The 12,991-nt window shown below is 59.8% G+C and overlaps 1 protein-coding gene across 6 annotated transcripts in view; it reads left to right on the top strand.

The window, feature by feature from the left end:
- Window positions 1–8,088: 8,088 nt before the first annotated feature.
- The window catches only part of ST3GAL3 (ST3 beta-galactoside alpha-2,3-sialyltransferase 3), a 128,428-nt gene continuing 123,525 nt past the window's right edge, over window positions 8,089–12,991 (top strand). For all 6 annotated transcript variants that reach the window (XM_074266157.1, XM_074266163.1, XM_074266160.1 and 3 more), the window contains exon 1: window positions 8,089–8,219. The gene's annotated coding sequence lies outside the window, so the exon portion shown is untranslated. The remainder of the gene's footprint in view (window positions 8,220–12,991) is intronic.

Below are 12,991 nucleotides of genomic sequence, written 5' to 3'. Positions count from 1 at the left end.
GGGCACTGCAAAGTCAATGCAGTGAGTTTAATTTGGGGGCGTGAGGCAGTTGGGGTTAAGTGACTTACTTGGGGTCCCAGAGCTGGAAATGCAATGCCCAAGGCCGGTTTGGATATGTGTCTTCCTAACTCCAGGCTCTGCCCCTTGTGCCATCTAGCTGCTCCCAACCCAGCTGGTTTGATTAAAGGTCTGCCAGGCCCCTGGCCCAGGGCAGCTTGTTGTGCTGCACCCAGAGGTGGCGCAGCCCGGGCTGCAGGTCATGAGCAGTGGAATGCCAGCCTCTGCAGGAAGCCCAGGAGTGTTTGGTGGGCCCTGGGAGGAGGCAGGGTGGAAGGTCACTCCCAGAAGGGCAGGAATCCCCCGGCATATGCAGCCGGGGATGGCCAGGCCTCCGGGACATCAGCCTGAACTGCTTGGTGCCCGGATCCCCACCCCTTCACCAGCCAGCTAACCCAGCGCCAGAACGCCATTGCGTCTCCAGATTTCCTGCCTCTCTGGGTATTGCTGGCTTGCAGGGGGCTTTCTCGCCCTTCCCTCCTCCCTTCTTGGCGTCTCCTACCTCCGGGTTTTAGCCCAGGCTGTGCCCTCTACCTGGCAGACCTACTGCACGCAATCTCCAGCTTCCTTTGAGATTCCTCCAGAAAAGACCTTCCCCTGCCCCCAGGCTCCCAGCAGGACTTGGAGGAGTCAGGGAGCCCTCCCGAGGAGAGGTGCCTACTCAGCGTCCTGGGGTCTCCTCCCATTTCCTTAAGGTTTTGCATCCCTGGAGCCCCGTGGAGTGGTCTAAGAGTGGTGATAGCAACTTTATTAATTCTTGCGGTGTCTGCGGCCCTCAGGGACCTTCTGTGGATGCTGTGGCAGCCGCTCACCCTAAGTAAAAGCTGTGTGAGGGAGGAGGGAGGAGGCTAGGAAAGGGCTGGGGGGGGGCCTGGAAGAACACGGAGAAGATGGATGGGAGCTGAGGGGCGCCCCACAGGCCACTTGGGGCCAGTTTGGCCAGAATGCTGTTGTGGGTGGGAGATGGAGCAGAAAGACGGGGTGACAGCCTGACCTCCATTCTCTCCCTGAGCCTCTGCTCTTGGTGTGCTGGGCCTGCCCTCTGGAGCCAGAGAGATCCCTTCCCTGGCTCCAGGCGCTGCAGACACCTGGATCCGCAGCCATCTCTCCCCTCCAATTAGCCGGACACCTACCGGATGCCTCGCGCCCTCCCCTCCTTCAGCAGCTTCCCTGCTTGGCTCATGAGAACCTCATTCATCAAAAGGGGAAGAAACCAATGGGGCCGAGATAGGAATGGCGGGACATCCCCACCTCCGGCCCTGGGCCGCTGGGAAAGCCCTGCAAGGTGCAGAAAATAAAGGCGTGCTGGCTGAGGTAACTGGCCACGGGGGGACTCGGCAGCACACAGTAGGCGCCTCAGCTCTCTGTGGGGTGAATGAAGCTGCAGAGAGCCAAGGACGGTTCGGTGAATGAGAGTGGGGCCTGGGGCCTGTCCGACCTCAGAGGGAAGCCAGAACTTAAGCAAACTCGGAATTGACATTGATTTTTTTCTGCCAAGGAGAATGTTCTTTGGGTGTCAAAGGATGGAGCCAAAAATGGACAGTGGGAAGTTCTGCGGTAGCTTGTCCTGCTAATAGACAGTCCTGGGGATGCAAAGGTTCTCATGGTGGACGTGGCTCTTTCCAACAATGGGATGATTCAGGCCAGTTCCAATGGTCTTGTGATGGGGAGAGGGAGGCCTGTGGGAACGGAGCGTGGCTCACAAGGGAGCATTATCACTCTTTTTTTTTGTTTGCTTACGTTTTCTTTTCTTTTTTTCCTTTTTGATCTGATTTTTTTCTTGTGCAGCAGAATAATTGTATAAATATGTTTACACATATTGGATTTTTTTTTTTTTAAAAGAAAGATTCTCATGGGTGTAATTAGTGTGCTACTGCCCTAGGTCTTTGAAATAGTTTGGAGAATTCCAGAGGGGCCATAAAACTAGAAAAGGGCAAATGGTTTTCTGAAAAATGCCAATGAAGCGGGCATCCCAGAGCCAGGGGGCTTGACTTGATTGCCAGAGAATTCAAGAACATCTTGTTAAAGGGCTGCCTGGGGAACCTCTAGAAAAGGAGGCAGCAATCACTAAGGGTCTACGTGGTTCCAGCAAGAATGGCCCAAGCCAGATGTGAGCATTTGTCAAGAGGCCCCTGTGGCTCCATAGCAGAAGTGACACCGTCCTTGCCTCCCTCTCTTTGAAAGAGGAAGTTGGGGACTTGACTTCAATCTAATCAGATTGAATCAGAGCTGAATAAAGCCCGGTCTGCAGGGTGATTTTCATCAGCATCGATGGTGGGAGATCCCTGGGAGATGCTATCCAGAGGCGGGAAAGCGGGCTCATCTCCTCTGCCAAGGGCACTGATAAGAGGCTAACATCGGGCAGCCATGTGGGGCCGACTTAGAGTGCTGCAATCGATGCGACAGACAGAAAGCTTTACTCTCGGGTTTGTAAAATCAACTCTAGCTATGAAATGGGAGCGTGGTCCAGGGCAGCTGCTTTTCTGAGCCACAGGGGAGGCAGGGTCAAAGTGTGGCGTGTAATCTGCCATGTGCAGAGAAGGGAGAAAGAAATCTGGGACTCCCCATTTTGGGCAACTCCCACCCCTCCCTCCTATCCTGTCCCTGGGCTAGGAGAGGGACTTTAGGATTAAGTCACCGAGCCAGGGGGACATGGCTAGGAAGTATCAGGGCGCTGAGCTGGCACTGCCCACTGAGGCTGCGCAAGTCTGTCCATACCAAGTGTGACAGTCTAGCTGAGAACGGTAGTTTTTTTTTTAATGTTTTATTTTTTTTTCTGGTTACTCATGAATATTGACTTTTTAAATACACATTTCTTTATGAATCATGTGAGAGAAAAATCAGCGCAAAAAGGAAAAAAAAGTGGACATAGCATGTGTTGATTTACATTCAGTTTTCATAGTTCTCTCCCTGGATACAGATGGCCTCTTCTGTCCAAAGTTTATTGAGATTGCTTTGGACCACTGAAAAGAACCAAGTCTTTCAGTGTTAATCATGGCACAACCTTGCTGTTATTGTACCATGTGTTCCTGGTTCTGCTTGTTTCCCTCAGCAGCAGTTCTTGGAAATCTTTCCAGGCCTTTCTAAAATGAGCTTGTTGATCATTTTTTATAGAACAATAATATTCCATTTCCTCCATGTATCACAGCTTATTCAGCCATTCCTCACATGATGGGCATCCACCCATTTTTCCAATTCTTCGCCACCACAAAGAGAGCTGCTACAAACATTTTTGCACATGGGGTCCTTTCCCCTCCTTTATGATTTCCTTGGGAATCAGACCCAGTAGTAGCTGGGTCATTTTTATAGCCCTTTGGGCAGAGGAGGAGAGTAGTTTTAAAGAAAAGCACAGTGCCTTGGAGTTAGGAGGGGATGATCCCATGCATTCAGCCCCTGCCAGGCCTCCACATCCGAAGGGTCAGGTCTCCAAGGGCATGGCTTGGGAATCGAGGGTCCAGAGACCTCAAGTCTGCAGTAGGACTGATTAAAAGAAGTGAGCACGGTCAGTCTGAAGAAAAGGTTCGGTGAGATGAGTCTTCCGTGAGAATACTGGATTAGGATTCTGGGTATAGCTGAGATTGGACTTGATGCCCTGGCAGTCCTAGCCAGATGGCACAGTGGGTAGAGCAATGGGGCTGGGGTCACCAAGTCATTGTTTTTGTTCAGTTTTCAGTTGTGTCTAACCATCCATCCATCCATCCATCCATCCATCCATCCATCCATCCACCTGTCTATCATCTCTCCATCCATTTGTCTTGCAAGAATGGGCTCCTAGATGAATCGACTATATCTGTCTGTCTATCTGTCTACCCACTTATCTCTCCATATCCATCCATCCATCCATCTATTTTTGTGTCTGACTGTGACCCCTCCAGGTTTTCTTGGCAGATACTGAAAACGGTTTGCCATTCGTTTTCCAGCTCATTTTACAGATGAGAAAATACAGCTAGTAAGTGTCTGAAGCTGGATTTGAGCTCAGGAAATGAGTCTTCCAGATTCAGACCCTGCACTACCACCACTGTGTCAATCATCTGCCCTTTGTGATCAACAAGACCAGAGTTCAAATCCTTGCCTCAGACACCATCTCTGGGACCTGCCTCAGTTTCCTCAGCTGTAAAATGGGGATAATAACACCTACCTCACAGTTATGAGAACTTAATCTTCATGGGGACCTGGCACACAGTAGGTGCTTAATAAGTGCTTCTTCTCTTCCCCCTTCCAGCTTAGAGATTCAGGAATCCCCAAGAGAAGGGCATGTGCCATTCATTTTATTTTTTAATTCCCTGCACACAGCAAATGCTTAATAAATGTTTATTAGCTGCTATTCTGGGCAGGAGGTAAACGGGGGTCCGAGCAAGGCTGGTAGCCGGGTCTGTGAAGAAAAGGAAGTGGTTTCCATTATGGAGATACCAGATAAAAAAAGAACTGCGCCCCCACCCCCTGCCCCAGCAAACCGACGGGGGAGGGTGCTGCCCCAGGAAGGGCCTCAGTGGGGGCTGTTGGGGCCCAGCCAGGGCTCCAGGCTCCCAGAATACCCCCATGCGGAGAGGAGCTGGATTGGAACTCAGAGGCCTGCGCAGCACAAGGACCCCAGCGTCCTCCTCCCCCAGGCTCGGAGCGCTGCAGGGGTGTTTCCAAGAAAGTGCAAATAGCTGGTCTGAACCTGGGAGCTGCTGGCCTGAGGGCAGGTTCAGGAAGTGGGGGAAGGGCGGGGGAGGCCCGGAGCCAGACCCAGAGGCAATCTGAGCAGGCCCCGTGCTGGGGGTTTACTCCTCCCACTAGGACCCGGGACCCCAGCCTCGGAGGCCCTTTCTGCCTGTGGTCATCCAGAGCTCGGCGGGGGTTCCAGGCCCCAGAAGCTCTGCGGACCGGGGGAGGGGCATGGCCTCAGGCGGGGTCCCGAGGCCTCTCGGCCCCTTTGGGAAGCCCTGGCAGTGGTGGGGATTGAAGCCCGGCTCCCTGGCCCGACCCCTACAAGAGAGAAAACTGCAGTAAGGAGGGGGAGGGAGCGTGCTGCCGCCAGGGATGCTGCCTCAATGCCCTGCTTTGTGTGGGGGCTGGGAGGGGCCGCGGTTACCTGACCCGCCCAGCCCAGGGCCGGGCCTCAATGCAACCTTTCAGTGCCCACCTCCCCCTGCAAGAGGGGAGGGACTGCCCAGACTCCTTGGGGCTCTCCCCTCCCCTTGCCAGTCTCACGATCAAGGCTCAGTAAGAAAAGGATGGGAGAGGATCCTTGCCGAGCCAGGACTGGAAAGGGAGAGGTGAGTAAGACGCTGGGGGGGGGGGTGTGGCCTGCTGCCCTTGCTCCCCTGGCCCCCCCCCCAGGCCCTGGTGGCCTGCTGCCCTTGCTCCCCTGGCCCCCCCCAGGCCCTGGTCAAGCTGGGCTGCCTGTGGGGACTCCTGTGCAGCCAGGGCCAGACAGCACCCCTCTATTTGGGGGGGGTCTCGAATTCCCCTTCTCCCTCTTCCCCCCCCCCAGGAAGGGCCAGGGGCAGTGTTCTAGGGGACCATGGGTACTAATGGGCCAGCTGCACCCTGGCTGTGGGCTCTGGGGTCTCCGGGCTGGCCCCGTGTGTGTGCAGGTATAAAATGTACCTGCCCATATGTGTATGTCCCATACGTGTGTAGTGTGAGCCATGATTACCTGTAATTGTAGAATAATGACCCCTGCACTGGGAAATGAGGAGGAAGAAGGGTTTGGACATCCTCCTCTTCTTCTAGGAAGGACCTGAACCCGTCTTGGAATTCGGGTCCCTGGGGCAAATTGGGCCGGGGTGAGGCTAGTGAGGGCCAATGGAGAGGTCGGAGGTCTAGATGGAGCCAGGGTGAGCGGGTTTGTGTGAGCTGGGGTGGACAGGGCCCAGGTGAGCCAGGGATGACCGGAGCCAGGGAGAGGAAGGCCAGCGGTGCGATCCAAAAAGAGGCGCCGGGCGGGACGGAAGCTGAAAAAGCTGCAAGGGGGAGGATGTGGTAAGCTCTGGAGGCCTCCTTTGCTGAAAGGGGCCCTTTCCGGACTTCCCTGGCCTCTGGGATGAGAGCAGGGAGCCCAAAAGGCTGGGCCCCATTTCCCCCCTGGGCCCCCTGGACTGGGGAATCCAGGGAGACCAGGGAAAGGGGCAGGCTCCGTTCCCCTCAGCTGGATTCTCCCCCCCTCTAGGTCGGAGCTAACCGACTCTGGGAGCTGGCCACGAGTTCAGTTCTAGAAATGTCGAGTGTAAGATGCCTGTTAGACACTGACTGCGCTGTGTGCCGGGCAGCTGGGGCTGCAAGGCCGGAGGTCGGGGAAAGGCTACAAATCCGGGAGTCACCTGCTGGGAAAGGGGGGGAGAAACGGTGCTGCCACAAGTGAAATAGTGGGAGGGGCAGAGCCGAGGAGGAGCTCGGGACTGAGAAAGGCCTTGGGGGTGCTGTGCTCATTAGCTCACTGGTACCTGGGAGGACCCCTTTGAGTCATTGAAGGCTGACCCCCATTTGCTGGCGTCTCATTTGCTAGTGAGCCATTCTCTCGCCGGAGAACGGCGCTCTCTGAGGCAGGGACCCCCACTTAGAGTCGTATTCTTGTCACAGCAGAAAGGGCCTCATTGGAATGAATTGGGGCTCAGATGGCTTATGTGAGCTCAGCTGGCTTCCTTTCCCCGGGTTTCCTCATCAGTACCATGGGACATAAGGGGTTTTTAGGGGTCTTCCAGCTCTAAATCAAGGATCCTGTGAGTGCGCTTGCAAGCCCGTAAGACAAGGAGACGAGCCCACCGCAGAGCGGGTGCAGAGTCTGGGTGGGGGCAGGCGGGTCTGCCGGGTGGTGACCCCTGCGATAAGCACAAGCGAAGGGAGGGCAAGGCGGGAGAGCTTCTGCCTGCGGTCCAGGCCAGTTGACCCTGGAGCAGCCTCAGCCTCCGGGGCCACCGCTCTCCCACCACCGCTCCCCCCCCACCGCTCCCCCCCCCCGCCCCTCCCCCAGGGCGGAGTGATGGGGGGGTCAGCGGGGCATGAGGAGCAGATGGTGTTTCCCAGGGCCCAGCTTCTGGCCCGGGTGGGATTTGGGGGGAGCGGCTGGCCTCTTTGACTTGGGGCAGACCTCCGAGCTGAGGGGTCAGCCGGCAGGGGCTGGTCAGGAGGAACCACTCCCCCTCCCCCCTGCTGAGAGCCCTCCTAGCTCCCCTCCGTCGGGCAGGGAGGGGGTCCTGGCTCAGGCCAGGGTGGGAAAGGACGCAGGGGAGGCGGTGGCAACGCACAGTCTCCTCTCCGGGACAGAAGGGCCAAGCGAGGCAAGGCGGGCTCAGGAATGGGGGAGCGGGGTGGGGGGGCAGCTGCTGTGAGGGACGTCCCGTCCGGGAGCCGGCCGGAGGCGCTCCGCGCTCGGTGCTCCTGGGCCTGACCACGGAGGGAGGGGCTGACGGACCAAGGGCCGCCGGGGTCAGCGCGCGTGGGCAGTGCGGACACCTGGCGCTGTGCGGGGAGGGGACCAGGGGAGGGAGGGGCCCCTGAGGGGCTGGGAGACTGAGGCCGCGGCGGCCCAGGGTAAACGGGGAGCCGAGCGAGGCAGGCGGGGCCAGTAAAGCGGCCAAGGGGAGACGGGGACGCGACGGTGATTAGGGATGGGAGGCTCGCTTAGAGGAACTGACGGGGTGAATGGGGAACGGGACACGGGCAGGGTGGGAGTGACAGGGAAACTGAGGCAGGGCGGGCGGGGGAGATGGGGAAAGCGGGGAGGGTATTGGAAGTGAATGGGGGCTGCACTAAGGACACTGAGCCGGATGAGTGGGGGAAGGAGAAGAGCTGTGGGGATTGGGTACCGGGGCTGAGCTCTCCCCCACCCCACTGCAGCCTTGGCCCCCCCCCCCAACTCCGCGTCTGCACCTCCTACGACCTCACTCTGCCATTGGCTATCCACCCGGCTCGACCTGCCCCGCCCCCTTGTGTTGATTGGCTGCAGCGCCAGATGAATCCGCCCCCTTGCCCGCGGGCCGGGGTCGCGGCTCACCATTGGCTAGGCCGGCCCCGCCCTCGCCCCAGGCCCCGCCCCTGGCGCTGTGAGGCCGAGGCTGCGTCCCCGCCATGGCGGCGCCCGCGGAGTCCCCCGCGCCGGAGCCCGAGGCCGGGCCCGACCCCGCGCCCGCCGGCCCCGCGCCCCTCCAGCCCCCTGCCGTCGATCCCGCCCCGCGGTAAGAGCGCGTTCCTTCCCCGCCGCGCGCCGCGCGCGGCCTCAGCTAACGGTCCTGACGCGCGCCCCCGGCCCTGACCGTGACCCGCCCGTGACCGTGACCGCGCGAGCGTTCGGGGCGCTCCCGCCCCGCAGGGACGTGGAGCGCGGGGCGCAGAGGGCCTGGGCGCCTTGGGGCGCGCGAGTGGCCGTGGCCGTGACCCCGGAGCCCGGGCCTGATGAGAGCGGGGGAGTCTTCAGTGGGGAGCCCCAGGGCTCTGCCGGCGGCGGTCCTCAGCCTGCGGGTCCCTCCGCCAGTCCGCAGCGCTCGCCTAGCCATGTGCGGCTCTGTCCGCGCCCCCTCCCGGGCCTCCCCTCGCCGCCATCCCCCTCCAGCCGCGCAGACCCTCCTCCGGCCCCTTCTCCACCCCTATGACCGGCCCGCTGACCTTGCTGAGGGCTCCCCGCGCCCTGGTCGCGCCCCCCACCCCCACTGCCCCCACAGCGTCCAGCCTCTCGGCCCGCACCGCCTGACAGCTCGGGGAGGGGGGGGGCTCGAACCGGCACCTCCTGCCCGGGCACAGGGAGCAGCCTCAGCCACCGGGAGCTCACTCCCCCGGGGCCCCGCCCCCGCCCGGAGACAACCTGGGGATCAGGCTCTCCCTAGGGAGGACCAGAAGCCTGGGGGCAAGGGCTCATGGGGGGGAGCTAAGGGGTCGGGGGTCCTCGGGTGCACCGCCGCAGAGGGAGGGAGAGGAGCCCCAGCCCGGGTCATGTGAGTGCAGAGGGAGGCCGGGCATGACCCGGCAGGGGAGGATGACTCAAGCTGCGGGCTCACCATCCCTTAGCACAGAATCCTCCCCCCCCCCAGCACTGTCTGATGGTGATCTGCCCCGGGCGGTCACTGGGCCTCTCAGGTCCAGCCGCCCCTCCTGCTCTCACTGGCCGGGGCAGGACCCTGCGCCCAAGAGCCTCAGGACCCCTCGCCTCCAGCCCAGCTGCCACCGCCACAAACATCACTGCCTTCCTCCTCCCACCGCTGCCAGCACAGCAACCCCAGGCTGGGCAGTGCCCCCAGGCTCCAGGCTGGCATCCTGCCCAGGGAGCAGCTCCTGTGGAGAGGGTGCCAGCCATCCTCACCAGCTGCCATCCCTGCTGCAGGTGTGCCGGGCACCCTCAGGGAGAGTCTGGAGCAGCCTGTGCCCGCCTGGTGGGCACCAGCACCTCCCCAACAGCCTTCCTGCCCAGCAGTGCAGCCCGGCCCGAGCAAGTGCTCCTGCCGGGGCCGCAGCCCAGGGCCCGAGGGGAAGTTCTCGTCACCCAGGTCCTCGGCCCTGGTGGCTACAATTTTATCAGTGGAAATGACACTAGGAAAAGCCCCCCAAGGACGAGGGGACCTCCCCCTCCCACGTGCAGCTCGGGCTCCTGAGAGGCAGGGACTGTCTGGCTGCCCAACACTCAGCACACAGTAAGCACATAATACGTGCTCTCTTCTTCCATTTGTGGCTGCCGAGGGCCGTTCCCCAGGCTCTTGGGCCAGCCCCACTCGGTCTGGGGGCGCTGGGGGTCTTCGACTGCCTGACTTTCCTTGGTGCTACAGCAAGCTGGGCGGGACCCTTGGTAGTGATGGGGAAGCCAGACGAAGGCATGGGTAACATTTATTAAAAACCTGTTGTATTAAAAACCTGCCATACAACAGGGCTCGGCCTGGGAGAAACAGATAAATATGAAAGGGTCCCTCTCCTCAGAGAGCTTCCGTTCTGCCATGGAGACCACCCGGACGTCAGGGGCAGGGCAGCGTGAGGAAGACTTCCTGGAGAAGACAGCCAGGGAGGAGGAGGGCACAGCTGGTGCAAAGGTGCAGAGAGGGGAGATGAGTCGTGGCTGGGAGGTCAGTCTGGACGGCCTCTCCAAGGGATGGAGATGGGCGTGCCGAGTCTGAGAGGCCTGGATGTGCAGGCCTGAGGGTCAGCTGCAGGATTGACCGTAACCGAGCTGATGAGGTCACCGAGTGAGGCAGCTAGAGAGCAGGGAGGGGAACAGTGCGGAGTGCCGGGGGTGGTCGTCGGCCAGCAGAGGGGAGGGCAGGGAGCCTGTCAGGACAGCCCAGGGAGAAGGGGAGCACCGGTGGATGTGGCCATGAAGGGGTCAGCGGCGATTTTGGGAAGACCCCGGGCTGTGGAGGCTGTGGAGAACTCGTGGACCAGGACAAGCGCAGGAGGGGACGCTGGGAGTTTTAGGAAACATGGGCAGGTTTATAGGCAGCGGGGAAGAGGTCTGAGGAGAGGGACTGAAGAGGGATGGGCTTGGGGCTCAGAGGGACAGAGGTGGGGGGGCGACGTCCAGGGCTTGTGGGACGGAGGAAAAGGGAGCTCAGGGACAAGGGCCCATGAAGGGCCTAAGAGGTGACGTCCTCAGCCACAGGAGATGGGCGGGGGCTGGGGGAGGCTGCTGAGGAGGGGCTGGGAAGGACCTGTGAGTGGGGGGGGCTGAGGAGATGATTCACAGGGCGGGGGAGTGACCGCTCAGCCAGCATTAGGGAAGGCCTCCAGCTGGCCTGCTGGCGGTGCCGAGAGTAGGGGCAGCCCTGGGGTCTGCACCGGGGAGGAGAGGGTCCGGGTGAGCTGGGTGAGAACAGCAAACTGAGTCTGAGCTGTGTGATGAGATGGGGAAGCAGGGTTTCAGAGAGGGGGAGGAAGGAACAAGGCCGAGGGAGGAGGAAGAAGAGGGGGAGGAACAAGGGAAGGAGGAGGAGCAGGAACAAGAGAGGGAGGAGGAGGAGGAAGAGGAGTGGGAATAAGAGAAGGAGGAGGAGGAGGAAGAGGAGTGGGAATAAGGGAGGAGGAGGAAGAGGGAGAGGAGGAAGAAGGGGAGGAGGAGGAGGAGCAGGAACAATAGAGGGAGGAGGAAGGCAGACTGACTTCTCCAGAATATTGTCTTCACCTCTTTCCCAGGAGCAAGAGACACTGCACCCCAGCCCCTGCCCCAGCACAGTTCCTGCCCCTGCCCCTGCCCAGCCCTGGCCTGGGCACAGTTGCTGATTTAATCTTGGCTGGGCGCACACCCTGGCCGGGCTGAGATGTGTTATCTTGGGCAGCTCAGCAACCGGCCCAGCCCTCTCCGTGCCATCGATCAGCCCAGTATTGGAGAGAGCCGGGGGAGCCTGGCCTTGTCTGGGGTGTCCTGGGCGTCGCTCCTGGGTCTGCTCGAGCAGGATGCGGGCATCAGGCCATCATCCTGTGTAGGAGGAAACAGGCACATGGGAAGTCATCCCCAGCAAGGGGACTTGCACCCAGAGCTTCTGACTCCGGGCCATTCCACTTTCTGTCCAGCTGAGGGCAACAAGCATCGTGATGCACCCGACAGTCACTGCAGTCCTCCCTCTGCCCCTGCCTGACTCTGTGATCTTGGTCCTGGGTCTCTGTTCCCTTCTCTGAAACAGAGTGGGGCTAGCCTGGAGGTTCTGTCCATTTCTCAGATTCTGCTAAGTGATACCTGAGGGGTTCCGAGGATGGACAGCTCCTTTTGGACTCAGCTGTTTCCTGAGGTGGAGGACAGAGCCTCTGGGGGAGACTCAGTGGGGAGGAGGGAGAAAGAGGAGCTGAAGCTGGAGATTTTGAGGCCCTAAATGCCAGAATAAAAGAGGTCTCAGCTGTGTGGTGAGCTCCTCGAAGCATGTAGCCATGCCAGGGTCATCTTTAGTCTGCAGGTCAGGAGTTTTGCAGCTAGAGAATGCCAGGTTGGGGCTTTCTGGTTGTAAGGATTATGCTCTCACATGTAGACACAAGACCTGTTTTATTCAGGTCCTAATGAGGAGCCACAGAAGGTGTTTGAGTGGAGGAGTGACAGGTTGAGGTGGTGGCTGATTGCGGGGGCAGGGAGCGGGGGACTCCAGAGCCCCGGCCCAAGAGTCCGAGGCAGCTCCTGGGGGTCCAAGGCAGCCGCCTGCAAACAGGACAGTAAAGGTGTGGGGGGGGGGGGGGGAAGGAGGGGCGGGGCTTGTGGCCAGACTTCCAAGGAGAGGCCTTGGAGCTCAGGTGTGGATCCCAGGAGCGGGAGGTGCCAGCCAGGCATCGAGGCAGACCTGTCCAGCTGGCCATCTGCCATTAATGCCTTCACCGAAGTCATTGATAAAAAATTCACCAGCCCGGGCTCAGCGTAGATCTCCCAGGCACTCTTTAAAGATGGGCCAGCTCGAATCCTCCTCACTTTTCCACAGAGCTCATCAGGCACAAATAGTAAACATGCACTTATTGACCACTTACTGTGTACCAGGCACGGGGCCAGAAACCGGCCCCTGTCCTCAAGGAGCTCACCTGCTAATGGGGGAGGAACAAAGAACATGGTATAGACCACATGGGCAATGGGCCAATGGGCAGTAATCCCAGAGAAGGCCTTAGCCAGAGCTGGGGCGGATGAGGCCTTGTGCAGAAGGCAGGTTTGGGCTGTAATGGGAGGGAAGCCACGAGCCGTAGGTGAGGAGTGAGAGCAATCCAGGACCCGAAGGGGGAGGGGAGGTGGGACCTCCCTGCTGTTTGCTCCTGTCCAGAATGGAGACTTCCAGGGTAGGGAGGACACTTCATGAGCATGGAGTGGAGCCTTCGCTTCAGTCTTGGGCTCATGCCTCCCCCCAGGTTTTCTCAGAATCTGGGCCATACATAACTGGGTAAAAGGATCCTCGGTGGGTACAGACCCAGTCTGGCCTAAGATCTGTAGAAGGTCAGCTTTATTTGGGGTGGGGGATGCAATTTCTTCTCCCCAGCCCATGAATGGTCAGGCCTGGAAAGCTCTCCC

Source organism: Sminthopsis crassicaudata, chromosome 4, assembly GCF_048593235.1.
Source record: "Sminthopsis crassicaudata isolate SCR6 chromosome 4, ASM4859323v1, whole genome shotgun sequence".
Classification (NCBI taxonomy): Eukaryota; Metazoa; Chordata; class Mammalia; order Dasyuromorphia; family Dasyuridae; genus Sminthopsis; species Sminthopsis crassicaudata.
This window is presented reverse-complemented; position numbering and strand designations above follow the sequence as displayed.